The sequence below is a fragment of the Falco rusticolus genome, unplaced genomic scaffold, assembly GCF_015220075.1.
Source record: "Falco rusticolus isolate bFalRus1 unplaced genomic scaffold, bFalRus1.pri scaffold_53_arrow_ctg1, whole genome shotgun sequence".
NCBI lineage: Eukaryota > Metazoa > Chordata > Aves > Falconiformes > Falconidae > Falco > Falco rusticolus.
The window spans coordinates 39482-54084 of NW_023618232.1; positions in this window are offsets into that span (position 1 = coordinate 39482).

A 14603-nucleotide genomic window follows, 5' to 3' on the forward strand; every position below is an offset into this window, starting at 1 on the left:
AGTGACATGAAAGACGCCAGGAAAGACTGATGTAAGCAAGCGATGAAACAAGGTGTTGTTTACATTGAATTATTTGTCCCTGACAGAAGGAAGAGAAGGGCCCCCGTTGTTATACACCATCAGGCTATTCAGGGAAGTCAAACACAGGCCATGCCTGGGTTACAGGTTCATTCTAAGAACATGACTACAGGCAACTGGGAAGGACCCAGTCCAGTGTTGTTCATCGGTAGAGGATATTTTTGTGTTTCCACAGATAAAGGACCTCTGTGGGTCCCTAGCAGATTTGTCCGCCCTGCATGTTTAGCTCCAGGGGAACGGAGAAAATATAGGTGACAGCTTTATCTCCAGCCAGTCTTTAACAAACTCTGTGCAGAACTTGGGCCAGTCCCATCCACCAGAGAAGACGTGCTGTTGACAGCAGCGAGAAGACAATCCTTTGGGTCACGAGCTTGTAATGCTGTGTTGAAAAAAATATTGTAATACGAAGAATGCTGTTTGTGGAAACTATAGGGAACGAGCAGCAATAATTGTAAGTTGTGGTAACTGTAGACGGAACTTTGTTCTAGGTTGTAGCCGCTTGCGAAATGATTATGCTTTGTACTTAGATTGTCAAAAGAGCTTTGCTAATATTACTTTTGAAAATACTTGTAGGGAATGTTTGAACCTCAAGCCAAATCAACATTTTCCAGCAATATGGATGCCAGAAAGTATTGACAGCAGAATAGAAGCTATCTCTTGGTGGGCCTTGACAAAAAACCTAACTGTTGTTTTAGCTACAAAGAAAACACAAGCTCTTGGCTTGTGGTGCTTCTTTTGTCAGTTGGGAACAAGATTGTGAGAAAATGGAATTGTTTGATCTGATTGTAGGGCTGATAGGAGTCATCAGCATGCCCTCACAAGGAACAGCATGGGTTCCTGTCCAACCACAAATGCACATGTGGGTTACCTGGGCCAACAAGACAGGGCAAGATTCATTTCGCTTACCGTTAGCTACCCCATCTGACCCATTTCGTACCTGTTTGATTGGGGTCCCTTTAAACCATGTGAAGGAGTTTGGGCACTGGACAACAGGTAAAATATACTCCGACTACCTCGACCAAGCAGCAAATGACTTTTGCACCATCAACAGTGGGTCTGTGCAAGCCGATTGGTGCCAATCACTTGGTATTCCGAGGAACCCCTCGGGGGCTCAAGCGTTCCAAATTGCTCAGGGCCTGAATGTTACCGGCATGGAACCTCAGGAGCTTGACATCTTAGTCTGGAATGCTGCTAGAACCTCGTCTCTAACCTAAAAAGTAGCAAAATACAACCTATGAAATAAAATGTAATTATTTTGAAGTGCACTTTGAAATCCTCTCTCTGATTGCCACGCATGGTCCTGATTTCCAGCCCGCTCCTGCAGATCATCTTCCAGTTTCCCTTCAACCAAGGCCTTCAAGTAAAGGTCCCTTTCTCTAGCGGTCTAAAGGAGATGTCGTTCTCCTTCTAACCTTCATCAGGAGGTTGAGAGAATCTGAGCAGAAGCCCTTTGCACATGGAGGAGTTAGTGATGAGTGTCACAGAAAACCTGAGCAGGCCTGTGCTGTGCTCCATGTACCTCTTGGCCTTCAGGCTGAGCTGAGCTGAGTGTGTCCCTGGGTTGCAGAATAAGCCATATTGGAAGAAGAAATCTGCAGGAAGCTGCTGGTGAATGGCCAACCGCACGCCCTTACCTTTACCTGGGACTGCAGTTACCAACTCCCAAGTGAACATCTCCTCTTAGAACACGAGAAGTGATGACTAGAATGGGTTTCCCTGGCAGAAAACACTTCAAGAGCTCACAGGAGACAATGTGGGATAACCCTTCTGCAGGCAGGATCTGCACCACTTGCTGCACCACTCTCCCAACGCTGTACACTCCGTGTTCCCGGCCTCGGAAGGGACGGCATACAGCTGACACGATTGTCTCTGTGTGTAGAGAGTTGGCTCTAACCAAGGCCATTTGAAATGACACTTGGTCTCAGAGTCCAAGTGCCTTTCTTACTGCGGCCATAACCAGCTGGGCTGCTGACGGCCAGTCCCCCAAGGGAATGGACTCTCCAGGGACCTCAAACTCGCCTTCATGGCCATGTGCCTCCTAGTGGCCTATGAGCTTCTCAGATGTAATGGGTGTCATAATGATAGCCCAGATCATCAGCCTGCTTGTGGCCTCGGTTACTCCTTGGTTAGCGGTTCCTGAATTGGAGAAGGCAGCGATAACGAGATGCACAGCAATGGAAGAGATGGCCAAGGGCCCTGCAGGTGCCATGAAGGCTTTGCAGGAAGAAGTGTGAGAAATAGCCCCTAGAGTTGTGCAAAATGGAATGGCATTAGATATGAAGCTGGCGTCTGAAGGCACAGTCTGTGCTGCTTTTAATACCAGTTGTTGCGTATATGTAGATCAAAGTGGGAGAACTTCTACAGATACATGTGTAAAAAAAAATTTGAACACATCCCAATATTTGTCGTGAGTTCCAGAAAGTTCACGCCTTCTATGAAATTGAAGGCATTTGGAATACACTGATGTCCTGGTTTCCTGATTTCCAACTATGTGTTAAGAAGTTCATCTCCAGATGCCTTTCTCCTCTTTCTCTTTGATCACTCCAATCCATTTTACCTATGTAGCTTCTGCTTTAAGGCTCAGAGACGAAAAGCTGGACTGTCTTTCAGTAGTGGCTGTAATTTTCCCTATGGGCAGCTCTTCAGTTGTGGCAATAGACCTCACGGGGATTTGCTTGAACTAACAATTATACAGATGAGAAATGTTTTTTTTATTTATTAATTTCTAACCCACTCCCCCCCACACACACACGATAATTAATCCCTCTCTTATTCCTGTTTACACCCTGTTCTCAAAGGAAAGCAACCAATAATTACTGCCAAGATTTTGCTATATTCACCTGCAGAGTTGGTTGGAGAAGTCTGATGTCAAGTGATGTAAGTCTCATGGGGCTGAGGCCAAAAATATTGAGGCTGGAGAGCTGAGGAGCAAGGCTGTCCACACAGTGTTTAACTCCAGGGACTGCTTTTCCTACCTGGCCACACCTCCTCAGGGGACACTCTGCATCAATAGCAATTGGAAAAGCCTTCTATCATTTCCCCAAAGTGCTCATTACCTGCCTTTCTCTTTCACTGTACGGCTGAAACGTATCTCATTAAGTGTACAAGCCGAACTTGAAGACCAGATGTCCCTGATGGAAGAGACATGGCTTGTCAGGGCGTTCTCCCTCGTCATGAGCCCAGGGGGTATTCGCTACTGTGGACTTCAGGTGTTCAGAGGAGACTGAAGAGACCTCTCAAGAACACCAAGTCCGGAGCAAAGTCCACAGTCCCTGGAAGCGTTAATGGGCCCCACTGAGGGCCATGGCTGAGAAAGCCTCCCCATGGCCTTGTTAGAGCCCATCCTTGGAGGCTGTGAGTGCAGGAAGGCAAAGGCGCTGTGCAGGCAGCTCTGCTGCTGAGCAAAGCCTTGGCTTGCTTGATGAAGCAGGAAGGCCAAGCCGTGACCTGCAGCCTGTGGGGAGGTTAATTGTTCCCAGCAATTTCTGTACATCATGCAAGTTTTTTATGTCTGTCTGTATCTGTAAAGGCTGGGGAACTATAGTTTGAGTCCTTATATGCCAACCTAAGTACTTCCATGGGGGTATTTTTTAATTTTTTTCTGGCGCAATACAGAGGCCTGCTGAATTAACAGCAGCTGTGACAAGGGCTACAGCTTCCTCCATGACCTCGTGATGTTGTGCAGCCACTGGGATGTCGTCCATATGATGGTACACCACTGGCAGATTGTGGCACAGTTCTTCATTCCTTGTGGCAGCACAGCCCACTGGTATCTTAGCAACGGGGTTTGCATGTTGACGCTAGGGACTGAAAAGGCAAATTTAGGATCACCATCTGGGTGGAGTGGGATATTAAAAAAACAGCCTTTGAGATCAATAACGGTCAAACGCCAATGTCGAGGAATCATAGCGGGGGACGGGAGTCTAGGTTGGAGGGCTCCCATGTCTTCCGTAGCATCATTAATTTTTTCTGAGTTCGTGGAGCAAGCGCCACTTGCCAGTTTGTTTCTTAATAACAAAAGCAGGTGAGTTCCACGGACAGTGGAAGGCAAAATATGCCCTTTTGTTAGCTGTTCCATAACTAGTTCCTGGAGGGCGCAAAGCTTTTCCAGTGGTCGGGGCCATTGATCTACCCAAATAGGGGTATCGACTTTCCATGTCAGTTTTAGGGTATCGCGCATTTCAATAGCCCCGCCTAAAAATGGGTCCCGAGAAATCTGTGGACAATAAGTGAACCGAGGGATCGAGTAACATTACTGTGTGGGAGGTTGCTAGGTCCAATCCGGTGCTACCGCTTGTTGCTGGATGAAGACTCGAGGTGCTGTTGCTTCTCTCCGTTGGGGTTGGAATGTCGGCTGCGGCACTTGTATCCATGCGCGTCGCTGCCCCGCACTCTGCGATCGGTTTCCCTGTTTTGGTTGACCTTGGAAATCATTCTTAGAATGACATTGGTTAGCATGATGATGCCCTTTTCGGCATACAGGGCAGTACCCAGGGGTTTGGTGTTTAGCTCCTTTATTCATAGCCAGGCAATTCTTTCTTAAGTGACCTGCTTTGCCACAGCTGTAACAAATTACTGACAGACCACATACAGCTGCAAAGGCAGCATCCATAACCTCAAATTTGTGATCCACAGTGCTGATTCTATTGCAGGCTTCTATCATTTCAATCAGTGTGGGGTTTGGATTAGGGAGAGATTGTGACAGTTTTTTGCAATCTGCATTAGCATTTCCCACAGCCAATTTCAATAACAATATTTCCCGCGCTTCCGTGTTATCCACTTGACGCGCTAAAGCATTTTTTAGTCTGTCAATAAATTCCATATAGGACTCATGGGGTCCCTGAGTAACAGTTATAAAAGCTTTCTGCGGCTTTTGTGAGTCAGGGATTTTAAGAAGAGCCTTTTTTGCTTCCTCACGGACTGCTTTGAGAGCCTCCTGAGGGATGTCCGGAGCTCGGGCTGCCGGGTCAGAGTGCCGACCTGTACCAGTAAGGTGTTCCATGGTCAGCAGGGCCATAGCTGCATTGCCGTGACCCACATAGTGAGGAGGAGTGCCTGAAGCCCCCCGCTCCAATGTGAGTCCCGTAATGCGTATTGAGTCGGAGCTAATAACAGCTGCACTAGAGACTTAAGATCATGAGGATTCAAAACGTATGTATCAGATACAGAAGAGAACAGACTTGCAGAATAAGGAGAGGAAAGCCTGTGCTCGGTAACGGTGTGACGCAGTTCCTTAATTACCGGACAAGACAAGGCCTCCCACCGTGCCCCCTGACCCTGAAAAAGCACAGGGGCCACTATTGTTTTAGCAATGCCCAGGTCTCCTTCTTTCAAGGCTTGGCGTCTTACTCTAGCCCACACATTGTGTGGGTCGGGGGGGTATAAATCTGGCTCTTTTTCAGGGTCCACCGGCCCCGGATCAAAGGGGTCTTCCTGTGGGGGGTAACCTGTGGCAAAAACCTTCAAGGGGTTGGGGGGGGGTTCCAGGTCCTCCAGCGGTAATGGAGTTACTGTAGGAGAGTTTCCTTCCCCCCCGGCTTTTTCTCTGTGACTTTTTTCCTGTGCTTTCAAAATCTGAAAAATGCTTTTCCACCATGGGAGCATGCACTGCGCTTTGGCATCCCCCGATGTAGCCGCATCCCACAGTTTTACCCCCACATCATCCCAAAGCTCTCGCGTGAAAATATTAGATGCAGTTACAGTGGGTAATTTTACCTGTACCCATCTAAGGATTGCCTTGAGATCATGCCCAGGAATATTCTTTTCATGCTTATTAAGGAGAGCTTTCATAAGCTCATATACGTCTCTTTTGGGGGAAGACGCCTGATTCCCCATGTTTCCCACAGCTCACCTCTAAATTCCAGAGGGACTTTTTTTTTTTCAGTTCCTGCTTCCTTTCAGCAGCTCATTCAAGGTTGACTCGCAACCTGCTGCTCAGCCTGGCGGTTCATAAACCCATCATGTCAGGGTCACCAAATTGCCGCGATGAGAGACGGGACGCTGCTTGATGCAAGCAAATGTCGATTTATTGTATACAATCACAAGTTTGTATATGTTATCAGAGGCCGCGCGCTTTAAACAGTTTGGTTCTTTAAACTACACATTACATACTAGGCAATCCCTCCTTGGTTAACTACAAACAAAGAGCACTTTAAGTAAGTTTCAACAGTCATCAATCAGCACAAACTTGTTACTTCTCTTTGGGGCCATCTGTTCCCCATTCCCTTATCTTGACTCAGCCTGACTCATCCTGTCAGTTGTTACCTGTTCACATTCCCTGTCCTCCCGAGGTTTGTAGCCATCCTGCCAAGGTTTTATGGCCGTCCTCCCAAGGTTTATGGCCCACAAGCTCGAGCACATCCCCGCTTATCAGCTGGACCGTACTTGGAGACTTGCCTCTCAGGCCCTGTCCATATGTTCACGGCAGGGGTTCACTGCTTGGCTCTGTGCTTGCCTGAATCTCTGCTGCCCCTTTTCTGTGGCTCCGCTTGGTGGCAATGGAAACTCAGCTGTGCAGGTCAGAGCAGGGGCTGAGATGCTGAAAGCATCACAGGGAGGTTGATGAGGAAGCTGAGCAAGTGCCTTCCCTCCCCAGCACGCTGCAGGGGAAACCAGCATCAGCTCTCCTTTTCCCTCCGGCTTTGGGGGAGCTGCTCTTCCAGCTGTGCAGACAGAGAGCGGCTGCAGGGCAGAGCTGGGCACACAGGGGCTGAGCTGGGCTCTGTGAGCGCTGGCAGGGAAGAGCCCTGGGGCCAGAGAAAGAGCTGCTGGCAGGGACAGCTGCAGGCAGCAGAGCCCTGGGCAGGGAGGGGGGAGATGCTGAGGGGAGCCCTGATGCAGGGCAGATAGGGGCACCTCCTGGCCATGGTCTGCTGTGCAGGTGCCTTCCCTGAGCAACACACCTCTGCTCTCCTCTCCCACCCAGCACAGCCTTTAGACCGTGGGTTTCATGTGTTTCAACACCTCCTGGTCCAGCAGAGCAGCAGGAGGGATGAAGTGCATCTCTCCTGCTGCCACGGTGCCATTTCTCGCTGAGCAGAGCCTGAGGGTGACTGTCCTGCACTGCTGCAGTCTGGGAGGTGGTGTGCCGGGCTGGGGAAGGGGAAGGAGTTCCCGAGTGTCCCTTTGTCTCTCTCCTGGCCTTGCTCAGATGCTATTGGCATTGCAGACAGGCTCTCTGGCAATAGGGGTTTCAGCTGCCGGCTCAGGCACAGACCTTGTGGGTCCTCCTGTGCAGACATGTCCTCGGCAAGGAGGTGTCCCAGCTTTCCCCTAACCGATGATGCTGTGGGCAATGCAGTCTGTGAGGCTGGGGGAGTAGCTGATGCACTGTCTCGAGCTTTCCATGATCAGGACCCTTGACTATCTACTTTGGGTGTCCACCCAAGGTCTGTGCTGCTTCCTGGGCACACAGTGAGCCCTGGGTGTCCTTGGATAGCAGTGTGGTGCTGAGCCTTCGGTAAGGGATGAGGCATTTTGTTCTCTGCAGTGGATCCCTCTGCTCTCAGCAGTGCCTGGCTGCTGGTCAGGGTAACATGGCACTGTGATCACTCTCCATCTAAGAAAGGATCAATTGCCGGGCAGCTGGGAAGGAGAGGGATGGAGAGAGCAGAGTGCCTGCCTCTGCCCTCAGGCACAGACAGTGCCCTTGCCTCTCAGCACTCACTCTGCTCTCCCTGAGCACAGCACAAAGCCCTCCTGACCTGACTCTGGCCATGGCCGTTGCTCAGCACGGGCAGAGCCGATGCTGACAGGCCCTTCTGCGCTGGGAGCAGTTTGGGCTGAGCCAGTGCAAGGCCAGGACTGGCCCCTGCCCCCAGGGTTCCCATGAAGCCCCTGCTGCAGAGCAGGGCTCACTGCTGGGCAGCCAGCGGGCACAGCCCCTGCTCCTCACAGCACACTCGGCCAGCACTCAGCACAGCTCCAGCCACGGCTCTGCAGGGAGCTCTCCTAGGAACGGCAGAGAGGGGGACATGGGGCAGCGGCGGTGCATCTAGGAGAAACAGCTTTCACTTGGCTCACAGAAGTCTTTCCTGACTTGTCACTATGTTTGCTTCATGAAGAGGACCCTATTGTTAGAGGCAGCAGATGTCCAACAGCAGCTCCATCACCCAGTTCCTCCTCCTGGTATTGGCAGACACGTGTGTTGCTAGGTAGGGCCTGGCGGCCGGAAGATCTCGCGCTGTACTGAAACATAGGGCCCCCCTCCAGGTAGCCAACAGCTTGTAGCTTATGATGTAAGCAGACGGAAGTGTCACTGTAAACCTAGGCTATATAGTGTCGCGCCGCTCCGCAATACCTGGATTCGGGTAAACGGCAGCCGGAGCGGCAGGACCAGCCCGGCAAGGAGGACGCTCCCAGACCAGCCAAGAGGATGGAAGCTCTTGCGAAGGTCGTATTACAGCTGAATAAGCAGTGGGGTATTGACTGTAATCCCAAAGATTTTACTCTCGCAGTTGCGAGACTTTTGGAGCTCGGGGTCATTGACCAGCCGGTGGATATACTCCACCCAGATGCGTGGGACAAATGTTCCTGCGCTTTATGTGACGAAACGATGTCTACTGGTAGTGGGAAAAATCTGAAAGCGTGGGGGAAAGTCGTCCAGGCTCTCAAAAAAGCTAGACACGAGCAGGAGACCTGGAAAGCTGCCAGGGATTGTCTGTTAACCACCGCGCGGGTGGGAAATGGGGCGGCTACGCAAACCTCACGCCCCCCGGTTGAGGAGGGTTCCGCCGACCCTCAAAGCCGACAGAACAGTGACGCGCCCACTCAGCGTCCAAAAGTCTCTTCCATCTCCAACTCGCCCACAGGACCCTCGGCGGACTCCTTTTGGGGCAAGCTGGCTGCAGAGGCCAGGGGCGCTGAGGCGAAAGCCGAGGCCGAAAATACACGGGCTGAACCACCGCCCTGTGCGCCCCAAGGTGGCGCCGAGCAGCAAGAAGAAGGGCGGGGCGAGACCGCCCCCGGCGGGAGCAGGGGGGAGCGCCAGCGCTAACAGGCGCACACAGAGGGGAGGGGGAGGGGAATGGGAAGGAGAAGAGTGATTGGCATGACCAAAAAAGGGAAAAGATCAGGAGCGAGGGGCAGAGAGCCAATCAGAATGACCCTCCCCAGAACTGCCCTTATAAGGCAGGCGCCGCCCCAAGCGGGAGGCGGGGCGGGCAAAAAGGGAAAGACCCGCCCGATTACGCAAGACAAGGGAGGGGCCGAAGCCCGACCACATACCACCAGCGCCCGGCAGTGCGCGGTCAGTCGGGCTCTGACTCCGACTCAGACTCTGCGTGGGAGACTTGGCTTGCAAATACAAAGACCAAATTATCACCACTCACGGGGAAAGGAAGACGTAAGGGGACAGAAAGTCCTCTCACTGATTGGAGAAAAATAGAAATTGCATGTGCCGATTGGGCCCCACCAGACACACTAGCATTCCCGGTCCGAGTGACGGACGGGGGCCAGAGGGTCCATTCCCCCTTAAGCCCTAAGGATATACAAGCGATTGTTAAAGCAATCGCGGACAAAGGACTCGGTTCTGCCATGGTCTCCACCCTCATAGATGGGGTTTTCGGGGGAGATGATTTGCTCCCGTTCGATATAAAACAGACTTGTAGGTTGATTTTTGATGGGGCAGGGATGATTGTGTTTAAACAGGAATGGGAGGAGAACTGTGCGAGGCAATTAGCCCGAGTAACCGGAGCGGATCATCCGCTACACGGCTCCAGCCTACAGCGGCTGATGGGTACAGACCCAACAATGATTACCCCCCAAGCACAAGCCCAGGGCCTGCGGGCCCATGAAGTTATGGCAACCACTCGTGCAGCTAGAGAAGCCATTCGCACAGCCTCTGGAGTTATTGCCAAGCCATCGCCACGGTCCACAATAAAACAAAAAGAAAGTGAGAGTTTTACACAGTTTGTAGATCGCCTCCAAGCAGCAGTCGATTCCTCGGCCCTGCCCTCAGAGGCAAAAGGCCCAGTTGTCGCAGACTGTTTGCGGCAACAGTCTAATCTAAAAACCAAGGCAATCCTGCGATCCCTGCCACCTGGGTCAAGTCTCGTGGACATGATTAAACATGTCGTGAGCGAGGAACACCTGGCCCCAATCCGAGTGGCCGTTCGTGCACTGGCTAGCATGATGACATGCTTCAAATGTGGCCAACCAGGCCATGCGATGACCAATTGCCCCCAATCGGGAGACCTGCCAATGGCACTCCCCCCGCAAAACCGATCTACAGGACCGCGTTGGGCCTGTGGAAAGAGAGGGCACTTCGCGAAGGAATGCAGACTTAAAAAGCAGGGAAACGGGAAAGGGAGGGGGCCCCCGGGCCGCACACAGCCCTCTCCTACTAGAGATGTCAGGCGGCCCTATTACGCCAACCCCAGACAGGGGGGGTCGCTCCCGAACCCGTTGTCCCCGAGGGAAGCAACCAACCTTATGGCCCAGCCAATGACCCCACAAACCTGGCCTCCATCCCAGGGACAGCAGGGACCACCCTTTGGGGGCGAGACCCCTGGGTGGCCCTGGCAGTAAGGTGTGACAACCCGCCAGTGGTATGGGGGTTTGTTCTCTCCATAATTCCCTAAATGGTACCACCATCAGCATCCCCTTTTTGATTGATACTGGAGCAGATGTTACAGTCATTCCTGAAACGAGCTGGCCCCCACGTTGGAAATTGGAAGACGCCCCCATGGTGGGCGGAGTCGGGGGATTAACCCGAGCTCGGAAGAGTGCTCGCTTGGTAGCAATCACGCTTCACACAGAAAAGGGACCAGAAAAGACCATTACCCTCTTCCCATACGTCATGTCAGGAGTCCCACCCCTGTTGGGAAGGGACGCCCTAGCCTTATTAAAAGCCAGAGTGACAAATTTACAGGAAGGGCCACTGCCGCACACCCACTCCCGCCGATCAGACTGACGTGGAAATCATCCGACCCAGTGTGGGTCGAGCAGTGGCCCCTGCCAAAGCCTCGAATGGATGCCCTTCTCGAGTTAGTTGACCGCGAACTACAACGAGGCCATATAGAGCCTTCCACTAGCCCTCGGAACACCCCAGTCTTTGTAATACCCAAACGAGCAGGCGAGGGGTTTCGTCTCCTCCACCACCTGCGCGAGGTAAACAAAAAAATCCAGCCAATGGGTCTTGTTCAAACACTGTTGCCCATGAACTCCATGGTTCCGGAGGGACAACCTTGTGCTGTCCTTGATATTGAAGATTGTTTTTTCTAAATACCTCTGCATGAGGCGGACAAGGAGCGGTTTGCTTTTTCTGTAGTGTTCCCAAACAGCCAACGCCCCAACTTGCGCTTCCAGTGGAAAGTGCTGCCCCAAGGAATGACAAATTCACCCACTATCTGTCAAATCACAGTGGATCGGGCACTGGCACCGGTTTGGTGCAGTGACCCGACTGCGACTATCATTCAATATATGGATGATATTCTGATTGCTGCACCGTCAGGCAATCAGGTGGACCACCTGGTGACAATAATTTCAGAAACCCTCAAGACAAACGGGTTTGAAATCGCGAGTGCAAAAATTAAAAGAGGACCCTGTGTAAGTTCTTGGGGAATGGGGATCACAAGTGCTTATATAACACCCCCTCAAGTAAAAATCCGTCGAACCGTTAAAACACTCCATGACATGCAGCAGTTAGTGGGGTCTTTGCAATGGCTCCGCAATGTTGTCCTGATCCCTCCCGAAATCATGCCCCCCTGTACGATCTTTTGAAAGGGAAACACCCATGGGAACAGAAAACTCTGACGACAGAAGCAATAAGCTCTCTCGACTTTATCGAACAACAGGTGTCATCAAACACGCTCGCCAGGTGGAACCCAGCTATACCACTTGATGTGTATGTGCATTTCACGGAAAGGGGGGGAGTAGGAGCGCTGGCCCAAGGCCCTCCTGAAAAAGCTCAGCCAATACAATGGGTAGTCCTGGGGAAAACGTCACGTGCTTTCTCTCCGGGAGTCGAGTGCCTCGGCAACCTCAGCATGAAAGGCAGAAAACTCGCCCTAAGGCATCATCTGGGCATTGAGCCAGCCAGAATATACCTGCCCTTTTGCAAACAGCTCCCAACACAGCCAGTGGCAATGTCAGAATATCTAGCTATAGCCCTCGTCGGATTTGGGGGGGAAGTCCGGTATGCCACAAAGCCCCCCTGGACTCAAGTGCTAGCTATTGTCGACGTCGACCTCCCATGGAAAATCATGGACTGGCCCCAACAGGGACCAACGGTCTTCACAGACGCATCCTCAGCGACCTCAACCGCGGCAGCAGTATGGCAGTCGGGAGGAGAATGGCACTGTGTCAAAATGACCGATCGTGCGATCTCCGTCCAACAGCTGGAAGCAACAGCCGTAGTGCTGGCGTGCGGACTGTTCCCGACAGAACATCTCAACATAGTAACTGATTCAATGTTCGTGGCCAAGCTTTGCTTAGCCATGTCGGGGCCCGGCGTGTCAACATCCACAATAGCTCTGATGCTAGAAGAAGCACTTTTTTCACGAAAGGGCACTATATCGGTTATCCATGTCAACAGCCATAACCCAATCAAAGGGTTCTTCCAAATCGGCAACGACAAAGCAGATGCCGCTGCAAAAGGGTTGTGGACACTAAGAGATGCCCGCCAGTTACATGAGTCCCTCCACATTGGAGCTAAAGCACTAGCAAAGAGATGTGGGAACTCGGCCACTGACGTGAAACATATAGTAGCTGCATGTCCCCACTGTCAAAAAGCACCATTGTGGTCTAGTGGAGTCAACCCCACTAGAGTACCAATATGATATGGCAAATCAAACTCTGAAATCTAAATTAGAGGTATTAGCAAAAACAGAAGGTTTTACCAATGCCATTCCCTCAGGGGACCAGGCACGCTTATTAGCGACAGCCCTATTAGCACTAAACCAGTTCCCCAGGGGAGACGAGGTGAATAGCCCTGCCCAGAAGCACTGGGCCACTCGAGCGCTAGAAGAAGGCCCGTCGGTCATGATCAGAAATGAGCTAGGAGAGTGGGAACAAGGGTGGAAATTAGTTCTGACAGGGCGAGGGTATGCTGCGGTCACAAAAGATAACAGAATCAAATGGTGTCCACTTAAGTCTATCAAGCCAGACCTTCGGAATAAAACTAATGAAAACCGTGAGTTTTTGTCTGCAGGACCGGATCATCGGACACCCCCGTAACCCATATACCCTGGTGACAAGAGAAGATGACGAGTCGGCAAGCGGCCTGTCCGCATCTGAGAGCTCTGCACCGGCGGAGTCCAGACAACGGCAAAACAGCCCCCGCGGGGGGGGGGGGGGCTGCGATGTTTTTGTGTGATTTCAGTCTTGGGGTTCATAACGCCGTCTAGCGGCTTGTATGAACATCAGCCGTGGGAATGGGTACTGGCGAGATGGGAGGACCAGAAGATACTACAAAAGATTGTTACCCCGGGGCCCCCCAGCTTCCAAGTATATCTCTGTGACCTCATCCTCTCACCCCCCTGTTTGAACACTGTAATGTATTATATGTGTCCCAGCTCTAACCCCGGCAAATCTCACTGTAACGTCCCTTATCAGTATTACTGTTCTCGCTGGGGCTGTGAAACCATCGCGTCTGGCTGGAAGGTAGCGAAACCAGACCCGTTTCTTCAGACCGGTTGGGGGCCAACAGGCTGTACCCCTTGGACAGTAGACGGGATGGGAGGGCCAGTGTGCCGCTGCAAGGGGTTCAATAAAATAGGTGACTGCCAATACATCTTCTTAAACGTCACCAATGAAAACGACCTGGGATGGACCATCGGCAAAACTTGGGGCATTAGATACTGGCTACCCGGCACTGATAGGGGGGGACTGTTTTTTATTAAAAACAGGAAGTAAAAAGCGGTACAGCGATTGGCCCCAACGTCGTGATCAAAAGCGATAACCAGCAAAGAAAAGAAAGCTAGCAGACTTCCACCCCCGTCCCAACCGATCCCTTACCACCCAAGCAAATAGTTCCCTCAAGCCAACCAAACGTGAACTCTCACCATTTGCCCGACAAGCCCTTTTTTAGCGTGTTAGATGCCACCTTCCGGTCGCTGAATCAGTCAAACCCGGATCTCATGAATTCTTGTTGGCTATGTTATGTCGTGTACCCTCCCTTCTACGAGGGCATTGTCCTCAATGCTTCCTTTGACTATTCATCAGACAGCAGTCCAACCCAGTGTAGGTGGGACACACCACGGAAAGGAGTTACCTTGAACCAAGTCAGGGGCCTGGGCGAATGTGTCGGTAATGCCACCCTAGCAAGCTGGGATAGTGCTGTCTGCGCAAAAAACGTTGCTGTTGACAAGACCCGTAACTGGCGATCCCGTCCGCACCCGGAATGTGGATCTGCCATCAATCAGGAGTAACCCCCTGTGTGTCCCTCAAAATTTTTGACGATTCTGCTGGCTTTTGTGTACAAATTCTGATTGTTCCTAGGATCCTATACCATCCAGAAGAAGAAATGTACCGCTACTGGGGAGAAGCTGATAGCAGGCTTCAAAAAAGAGAAGTACTGACAGCTG